This window comes from Panthera uncia (genome assembly GCF_023721935.1).
Source record: "Panthera uncia isolate 11264 chromosome C1 unlocalized genomic scaffold, Puncia_PCG_1.0 HiC_scaffold_3, whole genome shotgun sequence".
Classification (NCBI taxonomy): domain Eukaryota; kingdom Metazoa; phylum Chordata; class Mammalia; order Carnivora; family Felidae; genus Panthera; species Panthera uncia.
Window position 1 is genome coordinate 57,290,506 of NW_026057584.1, and position 14,339 is coordinate 57,304,844.

A 14,339-nucleotide genomic window follows, 5' to 3' on the forward strand; every position below is an offset into this window, starting at 1 on the left:
AACAAGTTTACAACTATTTCCCCTTAATACAAGTGAATGTTCTTGTCAGGGACAGATTTAGAAGGCAGCATCTACTGGAGAGAATAGCCCCAGCACTCCAAAACAGTATCCACGACTTGTGAGCTATCTTGCTGTTGCTTTCTTAATTTACCTGGTTAGTTGAGAGTTAACTATACATGAAAGGGAAATGGCTTATTTCAGCACTGGAGGCATGTTGCTACAAGCGTAGGAATAGCCCGTTGGCGTGCTTTGCAGAACAATTGGACCACTGGGACTACTTGTACACCTTTAATGGGTTCTGATAGAGCACAATGGTTAAATGATGTAGGCTTTGAGCCACACTACCCAGGTTCAAATCTGAGTTCCTCCACTGACCAGCTTTTTCTGCAAACAAGTTATTTAACTTGCATTAAGCCTTGGTTCCCTTGGTTGTAAATGGGATGACGATGGTGATGATGATGATGTTGATGATGATATTCATTTCATAGAGTTGTTGGAGGCTTAATAAGATAACACACACATATATAGGAAATTTTCTAGAAATATTAGTTATTGCTATTATTTTAAAGACTATAGAGCTAACAGCTAAACAATAAAGCCCCTCCCCAAACCAGTTCCAATCTGGAGGGCCCTTGGGCATGTATTATTAAGTATGATAATACTTAATTAAATGTCAAAGACAAATTGGGCAAAGCAGCATAATAAGGGAACTCAAAATTGGCAAAACGGGGTGCAACCCCCTTCTGAGATTAGCTATCTGGTCTCGAGCAAATTATACAATCTCCATGAACCTCAGTTTCTTCAAATATAAAAGGAATTAATAAATGCAGAGGTTTGCCTTACGTATATTGGCTTATGCATATTTTCTTCTGTTTGTTGCTCATTTGTATGGAACGTACTTTTCTATGCCATTGTGAAGCTAAGTTTAGCTTTTAGTAAGTTTAGCAACTTCAGTAGCTAGGAAAGAAGAAAAGAGAGTTGGTGTGGAAATTACTGAATTTTTTTTTCTTTCTTGGAATCCTCAAAAGATAAAGAGGTAACAAGACATTCAGACTTTCAACTTTTCACCCTCCATCCACACCAAAGCTCCCCACTGCCCGGCTGACTCCATCTGGAGGCAGGTATTTATGGCTGTTGCCATCATTTCCCATAATTCCTCCAACAAATACACCATGTTTAGGTAAGAAAAACTGCTTAGTTCTATTATTCTTTATTGTTTATTTATTTTAACAATATTATATATGCTCAGGTCTTGCTTACTAAGTAACATTTTCCACTAAAGCAAATTCGATCGCCTTGGGAAAATGGAATAAAGAAAATACAAGACATATAAGTCTAGAATAATTTGGGGGTGATTGAAATATAATGCAGACATGTCACAAAAGATACGGGAGCCAATTTGAAGGGGTTCCAAATGGCCAAATCTAGGGCAATTTGAGCATCAAAATAAATAATGAATAATAAATAATGGCATGTATGAGAGTCTAGAGTTCATATTGATTTGAATAAATGAATGAATAAAAAGTAAATGAGGCAGAAGGAAAAGCTCATCTTTACAGTAGAATGCAAACTTATAAATGTAGAAGAATTGAGTTAAAAATCACCATTTGTAACCCTCATAGTAATAATAGGTTTGAGCAAGAATTATCAATAAATGCTAAGAGTAATGAGTAAAATTATGACGAAGTGCAAGACTTTTAAAGAGTCTCAAAGTAACTCTCTGCAAACCGTGTAGGAATTACAAAGGGAAAATTAGCCGTTTTACAAGGGGAAACCTGGTAGGCACCACCTGAACAAAAGAACTGAAGTTTACATCACTGATACTGGGAGAAAGTGGCATCTTGTGATTCTTGGTATGATTCACTGGGAAGGGCCCGCCATGACTCCTGTGGTACACCTGCCCGAAATGCATCACCTGGATCTCATCACGAGGGCACATCAGATAGATCCAAATTCCGGGACATTGTGCAAAGCAGCTGGCCTGTACATTTCAACAATTCAAGGCTGTGAAAGACAAAGAAGACTGAGGCACTGCTGGCAGATGAAAAAAAAAAAACAAAAAAACAAAAGAAAACAAAACAAGGTTAGAAGTGGCAACTAAAGGCAATTGGTGATCCTAGATTGGAACCCAGGGTAGGGCAAAAGATAACTGGCAAAACTTCTGTAAGACTGTAAGTTAGAGTATTGTATTTCATGTCAAATTTGCTGATATTGGTAATTGTTATGTAAAGAATGTCCTTGTGCTTAGAAAAACATGCCACATCCTGGGGATGGTACCCTTCCATACGCCCTCATGCTCCAAACCTCTACGGACCCCATCGCTGAGCTCTGTCTCCCACAGATAACTCCTAGAGACTTCAGCCAGCCATCATCTGAGTCCAGTTGAATACTGCTGATTTTCATATTCATTTAAGCCAGAGTTCACCTCCGGTCGGAAAAATGCTGGGGTTGGGAAGAGGCTCACACGCAGAGTGGCCAAAGGAGATACCTCATGACTCTGTGTTGATCAGGGCGATGCTTCAGCAGGTTGTTGGCTTACCTCTGGCCAGTGGCCGCCGTATGTGTTGACGGTAGTTAGTGACAAGGGAAAGAGTGAGGACAGTACTGCAATACTATAAGGTGGACTGAGATTCTCCTGTCAGATGAGAACATATGCCGTTGCTGTCTGTCGCTCTGGGAAATACCACAAAGTGGAGTCCAGCCAAGGGAGCCTTGATCTCTTGAATGGGCAGACAAATGGCATCGCGGTTCCTCTTTGGTGAGCTGGTGAGAGGGAGACAATGCTTCCAATCTTGAAATAGTATCTGTGTTAACGGGTGAATTTATTCGTGCCATGTGGTTTCTCGAGTCCCACGTATTCCTACGATGGCTCTGAGGGGAGTAACCCCTTCTTATTTTGCTGGCAGGCAGATCTTGGTGACCCCACCTCCCCGCTTAACTCTCCCAGCTTTCCCCAGGAAAGCTAAAAATTCCCATCACTGGGGAAAAAAAAAAAAAAAAAAAAATTCCCATCACTGGTTTGGCATGGAGTTGAATACTCCAACCTTAATGGAGAAAGAAATGGCAAGAACACTGGTGGACCAGCTGTAGACTGACACCCAAACAAGCCTAGGTTTCTGAGCCTCTTCTCGTGCTTTCTTACAGCTAAACATGCTCCTATTCCTGTCAGAGAGGGAGTGCGTATTGTAAATCCACCCAAAGCTGATCTGTGTCTGTATTATCATATTCCCTTTCGACACCATGTCCAGAACTTGCCTCAAGGTTGGATAGATCACAGAGACCTCTTCCAGAAAAGAACACAAGCACTTCTCATTTTTAATAGATGGAAACTTTAAAGGCAGTAAAGGGAAGCATAGCATCTTTAATTTGTAAAGTCTTTTGCTTTTGTCAGTGTAAATTAAGCTCATGATATCTGAGCACAATTTCCTATATTTAATAATACATAAAGCAAGATAATTAAAAGGTAAGTACACATGCTGGGAGAGAAACACTGTTGAGTAAAACACTGACTTTAATCTCCGCCTCTGTTGGTGAAATGTAGGGAAACCAAGCAACTAAAAGCAAAGAAACGCAAAGGACACCGGCAAGGACTAGGCTTCATACTGGCTCTTTCTCCTGAGCCTCAGGCTTTCACAGCCAACTCTTTCCTGGACGTTTCCATCTGGAAGTCCTTCAAGTAGACTTCACAATCAACAGCCGAAACAAACTCGTCGCTAACCTCCCGCCACCCCATCCCAGAGCACCTCAGCCACGCCATGTAGATGCTGCGATAACGTCCTAACTGCACTCTCTTTCCAATTCATTTTCTGGGCAAATCTAAAGTGCTATCTTTTTTGATTTTTTGACTTTGTTTTTCATTTTATTTATTTCGGAGAGAGATACAGCACACACGTGAGCAGGGGAGAGGGCAGAGGGAGAAAGAGAATCTCAAGCAGGCGCCATGCTCAGCATGGAGCCCAGACATAGGGCTCGATCCCAGGACCCTGGGATCATGACCCAAGTTGAAATCAAGAGTCAGGTGCTCAACCGACTGAGCCACCCAGGTGCCTCTTAAGTGATATTTTTAAAGCTTGACCATGCCATTCCCTATGTTAAAACATCAGTGGTTTCCCTTAGGAAACACTTGAGATAAATCCTAAATTCTTAAATTCATTCCTATTGTTTACAAGCCTTACTTCTCCAGTATCAGGGTCATTGCTCCCATTTCCTTGCCTTCTATAAAGGAGTCATTTCGAACTTCGTTGAACTCCTGCAACACACCGTGCTGGAATATCCCCCTCCCCACCCCCTGTGCCAAAACTCCCACTGTCCAGTGGTAGTTTTTCTTCTTCAATCCCGGTCAGTCTGCCGCTTCATGTCTGTGAGTGCTTCTTTCGTGCTCTCATCGCATGCCCCATGTATTTCTACCCGAAAGTGACAGTGCCTGTCCACTTATCTATATTCCCCACCAGATGGCAAGTTCTGTGCAGAATCACTTATATCATGTTCATTTTCAAATCCCCAGAAGTTGACACACACCCATAGCAGACCCGGAACAAATCTGGAAGGAAGGAAGGAAGGAAGGAAGGAAGGAAGGAAGGAAGGAAGGAATGTATAGCCGCGAATGTGTCTTAATTAGTCCTTAGGAGACGGTGTCTTACCTATGAACTCAGGGACACGGATCCCTTTGGTCCTGATGAAACCACACTCACAGGTGGTAGGCCAAGTCCTCTGAGGGGTTCCACAGTCACAGGATCAGAGGCAGATTGTCCAGATCCACCCAAAGAGCTCCCATTCTGCCCCTTGGGACCAGAGGCTTACACTGATAAGATGATTGTTTCGTAAGCTGTTAGGTTCTTCAAAGGCAAGAGCCGTTTCTGATTCATCTTTGTGTTCCCACAACACCCGGGACAATGTTTTCTACAAAGAAGGCGTTTGATACACATTTGTTGAACGAAAAGCCAGAATCAGGAGCCCTACAGATGGATCCGCAAAGACCCGCAGCCTAGGCTTCCTTGATGTAGCGTTGCTAATGAATAGGACTGCCCGCAAAGCCCATGTGTGTGGCGGTCACCTGGGTTCTTGCCATCCTGGCACGTGGCCGATCCCAATTATTGGCAGCCACAGGGTGGACAGCAGACTTTCTGGGCAATAAAGGAAGTCAGGTCAGCAGATACCAGAAGCTTCGACCTCTAAATTCTCAAAGGATTCCTCCCTCGCGCAGAACAGGCAAAATGCACAAATACCCTTTCCCTGTTTAGCAGAGTTCCCCGGGGCGACTGAGACGGCGGGGTGGAAAAATATTTGGGGCACATTGTGGCAGGCAGCTGGAGTCTATATGTTTAACTTAGCATTGCAGAACATTTTATTTTAAGCCAGTGTATAATTAGAGAGGTTTTGTTTATTTATTATGAAAATGAGCCGTTTTGTTTATTTATTATGTAAGTATGCCTTTTATTAAAACGACTTTGTGAAAATCTAATTGCCACTACAGTAATATAGCATAGCGGTCCCTTACATAAATACATGATTATTATGTACAGTCACTTATCTGTGAACAAGTTGTGCTACTACTTTCCTTAATTAAGGATACAAAAGGGCTCCTTCATCTTTGCATATTCCCTTGCTAGGACATTGATACTCATTATTTCCTAAGTCCAAACACTGAAACTGTGTCAAGAATGCATCCATCACTGCATGGGTACTTCTAGTCAGCGGAATTTTCGGCCCCGTCAGCAATTTCTGCAATTTGCAATTTCTGTATGTCTGACATGTGTTTTTATTGGTGAAGATCACTTTCAAATACCGAGATCATGAGAATGATTCTTTGGGTAGTCTCTGCCGCAGCCTAATGTAATGACAGTAATTAACAGCCTGTGATTAGCAGCAACTCCAGAAAGTGTTTGAATGTTAATTTGCTTCAACTAATATGCAGCACTTCTGTGTAATGAGATCTAAGCTATAGGTTCATAGGGAAAGCAAATTATTTTCCAGCATTTAATCATACAAATGATTCTTAGTTAATCACTTGAACAGTAAACCTCAATGTTCTAATAAGTGACATTTGTTTTTCTGTCATTCGGTTTATTATGGGATAGGCCAGGGCGAAGCCAGTATTTTTCTTAATGGTCGAATTCCCACCTGCCAGCAACACCACTTTGAAATAAGGCTTCATAATGTAGAGGAGTGGAGTGGGGTTGTGGGTGAGCACAACATTCAGAGAGAACCTACACCATTCCAGATTATACCTTTCTGACTGAACCTGGGGTCGCCCTTACCTCAGTGTACGTATCTGTAGAATGGAATGAATGACCCTTTGCTTCTTAACACACATATCCTGACACTGAACGTCTGACAAGAAATTGAGAACAGGGTGTCGCTTGTTAACCAAGCATTAATTGCCTGAATCCCTACCGTGGTAAGGTTGAGTAGGAAAGCAAAAGTCACCAGAACATGAACATATTCGCTAATGAATTGACTTCGTCAAAACTAAGTGCCCTGTCACCACAAGCCTGGAACCACTCACATCACAAAGCAAGGCCACTGACAAGGGAGGACTTGGCCAAGTTGGACCAGCTAAGAATTGACAACGCAACAGGCAGTCAAAAGACGACTTAAGTATCCAAGAATGAAAAAAGGCCTGTGGAAAATTGGAGGATACCCTAGACTATTTTTTGTAAATGCACTGACTCCACATTTACACTGAAAAGGTCAAACATGCCATAAAAGACACTGAGTCATGTTGTCACTGTGTCATCAGAAGAATTATACCAAAAATCAACTCTCGATTGGTCCTTTGTTTTTAGAATGGGCACGTAGTTGCAAGTACGATCTGAAGGCAGTCAGACATTAGAGAAAACACATTTGCTTTGATAATTTTTGGTTTCTTTTTTAAGCCAGAGTTTCCTATATTTGGCAACAAATACTATGAAATTTGATTCTTCATTTTATGTAAATTTACTTCAAGTAGCCTTTTCCTATTAACAGCCCTCCTTGGTTGACTTTAAAGCTCAATTTCAGACGCCATGATTATTAACAAGAATAATTCTCCTGTAAGCTCTTAGTAACCAGAATTAAGTGAGATCCCTTTACTGTATGAGTGGAGTATAGGTCTTATGACCTACACATGGAGATAGTCATTAAGGCTAAACACTAAACAGATCCATAATCTCATATACAAGGCATGGCCTCCTGGCTAGGAGTGAACGTCTGCCTGTGAGGTATGATTCCAAGACATTCAGAAGGGGTTTTTGTTAACCTCTCTAGTGGACGTTCCAACCCCATACTTGGATGTTCATTCTTCTGATTTACCAAAACAGAGGTTTTATCCCTAAGGTAATTGTAAGTAATGGCATCTCAGTCATTTAGATCTGAACATAAATGGACTTTCCTAGAATAAGTTTCATAATTTTATAACTTAAAATCCACTGCTTTGGAAAAGGAGAAAGTGGGTGTTTGAAGAAAGGAAAGAGAACATAGAAGGAGTCTGAAAGCAATGGGAGAAAAAATCTTTACCTCCCACTTTACTATTTTGCCTCGAATTATCTCTGGCCTAGGTGGCACTTTTGGAGGGGAGGGGAGAGAACACCAGAAAATCCTGACATTTCCCAAATATCTCTCCCACCATTTGTCACTGTGCTTGAAGTTTGCCATTTACAGTTCATCCCACCCTTGTACTCAGTAAGTCTACTTTTATATAAATTATTTTGAGAAAAGAATCATGGATGCGGCAAAGATTTAGCCAAAAAGAAAAATGCTCATGACAGCAGAGTCTATGGCAAAATACTGAAAAAAAAACTTGAATGCCCAGCAACCATGTTTTGTCTCTACAATGGAACACTCTATATCACTGCAGAAGAATGTTTAGTATGCGAAAATGTGCCTCTGATATTTTGTTAATTGAAAACATCCCGTTACATTACAGTTACTACCTCTGATCCCATTTTGTACAGAAGTCAAAATAGAGATTCTGTAAAAGAAGAAAAATAAACATCACCGAATGATTAGCAAGATGAAAGCAACTGACAACTCACAAAAGCCAAATGTAAGTTGATGGCAAATCAAGAATGGAAGGAAGGAGCGCTGGCTCCTCTCTTGAGAGCCATAGAAGCGGGCAAAGTGGTTCCCCTTCTGCCGTTACCAATCAATTCTGAGACTAAATATTTGCTTCGCAAAACAATAGAGCATCTGTTTCCTAAAAGGCACATACTACCTCTGTGTAAGAGGTGACTGGCTTTACGATGCTGTTAACAGGTAACCAAGTGCTCGGGAATGACTTTTCTAGAACATTATGTCATTTCATTTATCCATTGATTAACCCATTCTAGTGGCTAATAAGCGCTAGGATACAAGAAATGTTTACCAGGCCCTCCTATCCACCTACTTTCCACACCTCCACTAGTGCCATATTTTCCTTCCTTCCTTCCATCCTTCCATCCTTCTGTCCTTCCGTCCTTCCTTCCTTCCTTCCTCCCTTCCTTCCTTCTGTCTTTCCTTCCTATTTGAGTCATTTACCCAGAAGGGCCCATGACAACACATTGGCAGTGTTTAAAGTCTTTCTGTGGCCTGGGAAAATGAAATGGTATGGATTCCAATGTAATTAGTGATGCATTAGAGTACATCTTTTCGGTTAATGTTGCCTGTCAGTAAGCTAAAAAAATTCTTATCACTGCATATAGAGAAAATGACATCAACGAACAAAGATTCAAAATCTAGTGCTAAGAATGTACTTATATATCCCAAAGCACAGAGAGAAGGAACTTAAATCAGTATTAAAAAAAAATGAACAGAATAAAAATCTTTGGAAAGATTTATTGATTTATTGATTTATTGATTTTTGAGAGACAGACACGGTACAAATGGGGGAGGGGCAGAGAGAATGAGACACAGAATCAGAGGCAGGCTCCAGGCTCTGAGCCGTCAGCACAGAGCCCGGTGCGGGGCTCAAACTCAGAAACCATGAGATCATGACCTGAGCTGAAGTCGGACGCTCAACTGACTGAGCCACCCAGGCACCCCTAAATTTAAAAAGATTTTTAAGCCCAGGGGGAAAAACATGTTCTTCCTTAGGGCACTTTGCTATCCAGTGGTGTCTCATTGCTGACCATGTTGATTTCAACCTGACCTGAAGTTGGCCAGAATTTCTAGAAAGCCAAATGGGAAGCATTTCTTGTTAACACCCTTGGGCCATTCTTTTCTGTGACCCACTACGTGTTTTGATCTTCCTCATTAATTTTATGTCCTAATCAGAGTTCAGCTCCCTCATCCGTTTTCTAAATTGTCCTTAACTTAAAAAAATAATAATAATAATCTGCTTTTTAAAAAAAACACCGAGGGACTGCTAAATTATTCTCAAAGTTAAACCACAAAATAAGTTACCAGATACGTATTAGATCTGATTATCCAAGCCCACAAAACTATCATCTCCAAGTAAATCTCACTAAAGCCCTTTTTAGGAGTTGCTTTTTAACTTCCAGACTGCTGTCTGGTTCCCTCACCCTCCTTCCCACAATGTTTTACAGACCCGCAGTCCCCTCCACTTGTAGAAGCTCTGACACTATCATGAGAATCACCAGTGATAGTCTGAAAATGCCAGCCAAAATCTATCTGCAAGAACATCTGCTCAACAGTGCAAAACTGATGTAATTACCAACCATCATCTTTTCTCCTCCTGCTGGGGTAACTGCTCCAAAGCATGACTTTTTGCCCTGAGCTAACAAGATCCAGAAACTCCCTGTTATGTACAAAACCTGCTGCTGAAAACCCATGTAGCTTCAACACAAATTATAACCCAGTCTCTCAACTACAAGAGCCACTAACGCCCTGTGCCACAGGGTCTCAGAGAATCTTGCTCAAAACCTTATAGTCTAAGACCTTCATCTTCCACCCCCTACCTGTTTTTGTCTAATACAAACGGTCTTCAAAACAATAGCAGAGGGGAAGAAGGGCTATAGCTACAGTTCCAAAAACAATGTTTTAAATGTACAACTACTGAAAAGAATAGATGCCAAATGTCTGAACTGGATCTGAGGCAGAAAGAGGAGTAAAACAAATCTTTATTGAGCACCTATTATTTGCCAAATGTTGTCCTGGATGCTTTGCACACGATCTCATTGAACTGAGGTTTTAAAAATTCTGGGAATCAAGAAATTCCCAGGTTGAATCCACTAAGTTTGGGAGAGCCACTTTGGTTTCACCTCTGCTTCCTAAGGATGTGGAAACATTTAACCAATAATGATGACAAATAATAAATTCTAGTATTTATTTCCAATTATGTTAAGGGACTGAGGGTGAAGAGATCCTGTAGTTCAGACTGTGACACCAACGAGCTTTGGGGCATCCGATAGTTTTCTTAAAGTGATCTTCAGTTCCCCCATTTACGAAATGAGGGAGTTGGATTAGCCGACTGCTGGGGTCACCAGCAGTTCTAGAACATCAAGATTCATTGATCCTACACGTTTTTGAATGACACACATATTCCACTCATTTTCAATTTCTCTTAAATTCATCGTGAGGCTGAGAACAGATGAGACCTCGTGTCAGAAGGACTAAGAATTGATGAGATTCTAATAAATTATCTTGGTGGATCGTTTGATGTTTTTGTTTTTTAAGAAAAAGATTGGCCAGGTGAACTTCCAAAATAAATGAACCCAATCAGACCCAACTGAGCTAGGAAAGAATACTCCTACTCCCGAGTGGAATTCTGGCCATTGTGCGTATAAAGTATTTGTAGATGGTATACAAAACCGCTGAGAACACAGCCTCTATCTGGTCTTTTTAGAGGAAATTTTATTTTTACTTGGCTACATGAAAATAACGTTGGGGCGCGCGTGTGTGTTATGTATATAAAAGTATGTCATACCAATGGATGGAAAATGTTGCCTTTTGATCATAAGTCATCATGAAATCTCTGTCACTCTGGCTTGGATGTATGAGGCCACTGTTTAGCTCTTAAGCCATGAAAGCCTCTAAAAATCAGTGAATAATTCATGAAATATTTGCCACGTTTACCTTTTGTGTCCCAGCACTGTGTCAGGCACTTGAGTGACTGGCGAGACATCCCAAAGTCCTACAAATCGCTTGATCCATTAAGACACAGATACAGCAGACAGTGGAGACGCAGAGCGAAACTCACTGCAGACAGAGGGGAAGGAGACGCATAAGGTCAAGGGCATAACCAACACCACAGCAGCAGGACATTTGCAATATTTCCACCATAATGCACATCCACCAATTAATCAGAACCCCTAAAGCCATCAGGCATGAGCCACTTTCTGCCACATTTGCAAATGTTGTCTGACACGTGAAATGAGGTGTGTGGTTTATTTAGCAAATTCCAGCTTCCTGCTATATGAATAGCTTTAAAAAATCTCACTGGCCTTCATGAAGTTGTGCTTTTCTAAAATAATAACATGCTTGCGATTTAAATTATTTATTAAATTCTAACATTTCCAATCGCAGACGGTCTCTATACTGAAAAACCAAATCATCCTCTACCAGTGGTTCTAAATCATCCTCTCTCCTAGTGGATTATCGGTATGAAAGGGAGAACATGTACCCACCAAGGAACTTTCCCAGGGTTCAAAGAGAAAGCTGGGTGGAAGATCCATAGCTGAGGACTGTGGGCTTTTTCAGAGCCCCGGCCCTTAGTTAAGTTCCCGTTCTGACATTACCTTGCATATCCTATTAATAGGTTTAAAGTCTGCGGTGACTATGTTCCCTAAACAAAGGTAACTTGCTGGCCTGGAGACGATCCTCTCAAACAGAATGGGTGATTGATTAAAGGGCCCTCTTCTCGGTCACCCTGGGGATGACCACACAGATAGAGGGACACTAGAAGGAATTCATAGTGTCTTACTAAGATATCTACCCAGTTGAAGGACAAGGATCGGGAGATCATGAGCCTCCCCTAACATGTGAAGACAGAGGGAAGAAATACCCATCACCTACTCTGTGTCAGGCAGTATGCCATGCATCTGTAGCGTGCCGAGGTTAGAACATGAGGTTTCTTTCTCAGAGCATCCAGGTCTGAGATTCACTGATGGAGAACAAGGAAAGAAAATTCATTTGACTCCATGCCAAATCCTACCAATTGGTTGTAGTCTCTGGGAACAGGTATTGCGAAGGATTCCAAGACTATACCAGGACTCGGTAGGAAAAAGCGTTGGAATAAACTAAGAGGGTGTCTGCCACGGAGCCCAGGAGAGGGCTGCCGTATTCCTGCCACACATCTGCCACTCCTAAGGTAGGGCAAGTTCACATACAGCCGCATCCAAAGCTATGTCCTCAGAAGTGAGTGATTTGTAGACCGAAAAATACCAAACAGTTGTAGCTAGAGTTCAGGATTTCTGTCAAGCGGTGTCTCTCAAAGTAAAGTGAATCCCAGAATCCTTAGAGGTGGGGCCAAGAGTCTGCATTTTTAATTAGCTCCTCAGGTCATTTTTATGAACGTGTATGTTCAGAACCAGCATCGGGGGGGGTCCTTAAGGATTTTGTACAGAAAGATTGCTTGACTTAGAGGTATGTGATCTTCTTGAGCAAAGAGTTTGTCTTGAGGTTAGCATTTTTAGTTTCAGGTTCTTAAATGTAATTTTCTTATTTAATCTAAGGTTGATGAGTCTACACGTGCTCCATTCATGCTAGTGCTAACCTTAACCCTCACCCTAACCCTTTGAGTGCAAGTGGCCCGTGCACAATGTAGGTGTTTCCCCTGCCCCGGGGTCAACAGCCGTGTAGCTCCAACCAAAAAAATCAATAAATTGGTTCCCAGTTCATAATGAGTCTCTTATGACTTTGTTAGTCATAAAGTCACGTGGCATACTCAGGATGAAAGCAAAGGGAACTGAATGTCCTCGAGGGCTATTTCTACCCTGTGGTAAAACATTACCCTATCCTAGGCTCTAGATGAGAATGTGTCAGACCAAGCACATGTACCAGCCATATATAATCAGAGCATCTGGGACAGTCACTTACCACCTTCTCATTCAATGCCTGTCTTCCAAGTTACCAATCTGTCACTGTGTTTTTTCATGTTATACTATACGCTTGTACCTTATTTTATCTTTATTCTATTTTAGATTGGGGTATTTGGGGGAGATACTCCAGTCTCATCAGTAATATACTTGCAATTCTCCTTGCAAGGTGAGTTGCTTCAGGATGATTTCCAAAGGCCGCTAAACACATTTTGTTATGTGACTTCTTCGTTCTGTTTATCAGGATTCCTCATGATCTTACCTCCCCATTCCAGAAGTGCATCTTATTTGGGGCCCGAAGAACATCTGTGTTGACTAGAAATACTACCTATTAATTAATTTTGAAGATGGTGAAATAGTAAATACTTAATTTACCAAAGACACAAAGAAGAGCTATCTTAGAAAATTCTGTATTAAAAATGATGTTTAAGGTTGAGGTTGGGGTGAGCAGAGATGATCTACAGACCAGAGGAAGTTACCACGACCAACCCGATTACCACTGTAATTTCTAGACGGGATAATTAGGATGGGGAAAGTGAACAGACAGGGCCAAATCAAAGACATGGGGGTTTCAGTAGGAACTAGAGATGGAACTAAAATTAGGGGCTAAAGAAAACAGAGTTGCAAATGACTCAAAACTTGCTCTCAGAGAATACGGGCTTTGCTGATGCCAGCAGAGAATTTGGAAAGCAGAGGCCTTCTATACGCCTAGGAAGACACTTTTTCAACAAGTCTCTTATAAACTTTCTTTGAATTTTCCACAACTTATTTTTACTGAGGACTTGAAATTGAGTTTAATACTTCTACAAGATCCTGTCCAGTACCAAAGTAAGAAAGAGAGGGAGGGAGGGAGGGAGGGAGGAAAGGAAGGAAGGAAGGAAGGAAGGAAGGAAGGAAGGAGGGAGGGAGGGAAGCAAGGGAGGGAAGGAGGAGGGAAGAAAGAAGATTAACAAATAATAAATGCATATGAGTATTTTCCTCCCTCTCCCACCTCCTATCACAATGAGATTATATACAATTAAGAGTAAATCACTGCCTGGCCATACACATTCATTCAGTAATTCCTCCTGACCTCCAGCTTCAATTCCGTCACCTCTATTTGCTCGACTGTCGGTGTCATTCTCTGGGGCAGCATTGCCCGTATTCGTGCTTTGGAAGAAAGACAGTTCAAGAAAGAACAAAGCTGGGCTCTGTTGGGGAGATCCTGCCATAAAATATACGTCTGGAAGGGAAATTTCAAACCCCAGTGCTTCATAGACATAATAACAATAGGGCCTGCTTAGCATTCGGGCTAATTTGGCTCACTCTCGGATTCCTGGAGTCAATTCTTCCGATGCTGTGCTGCTGTGCCAGCATTCATTAGGTGTAATTTGCTAGCTAACATCTTTG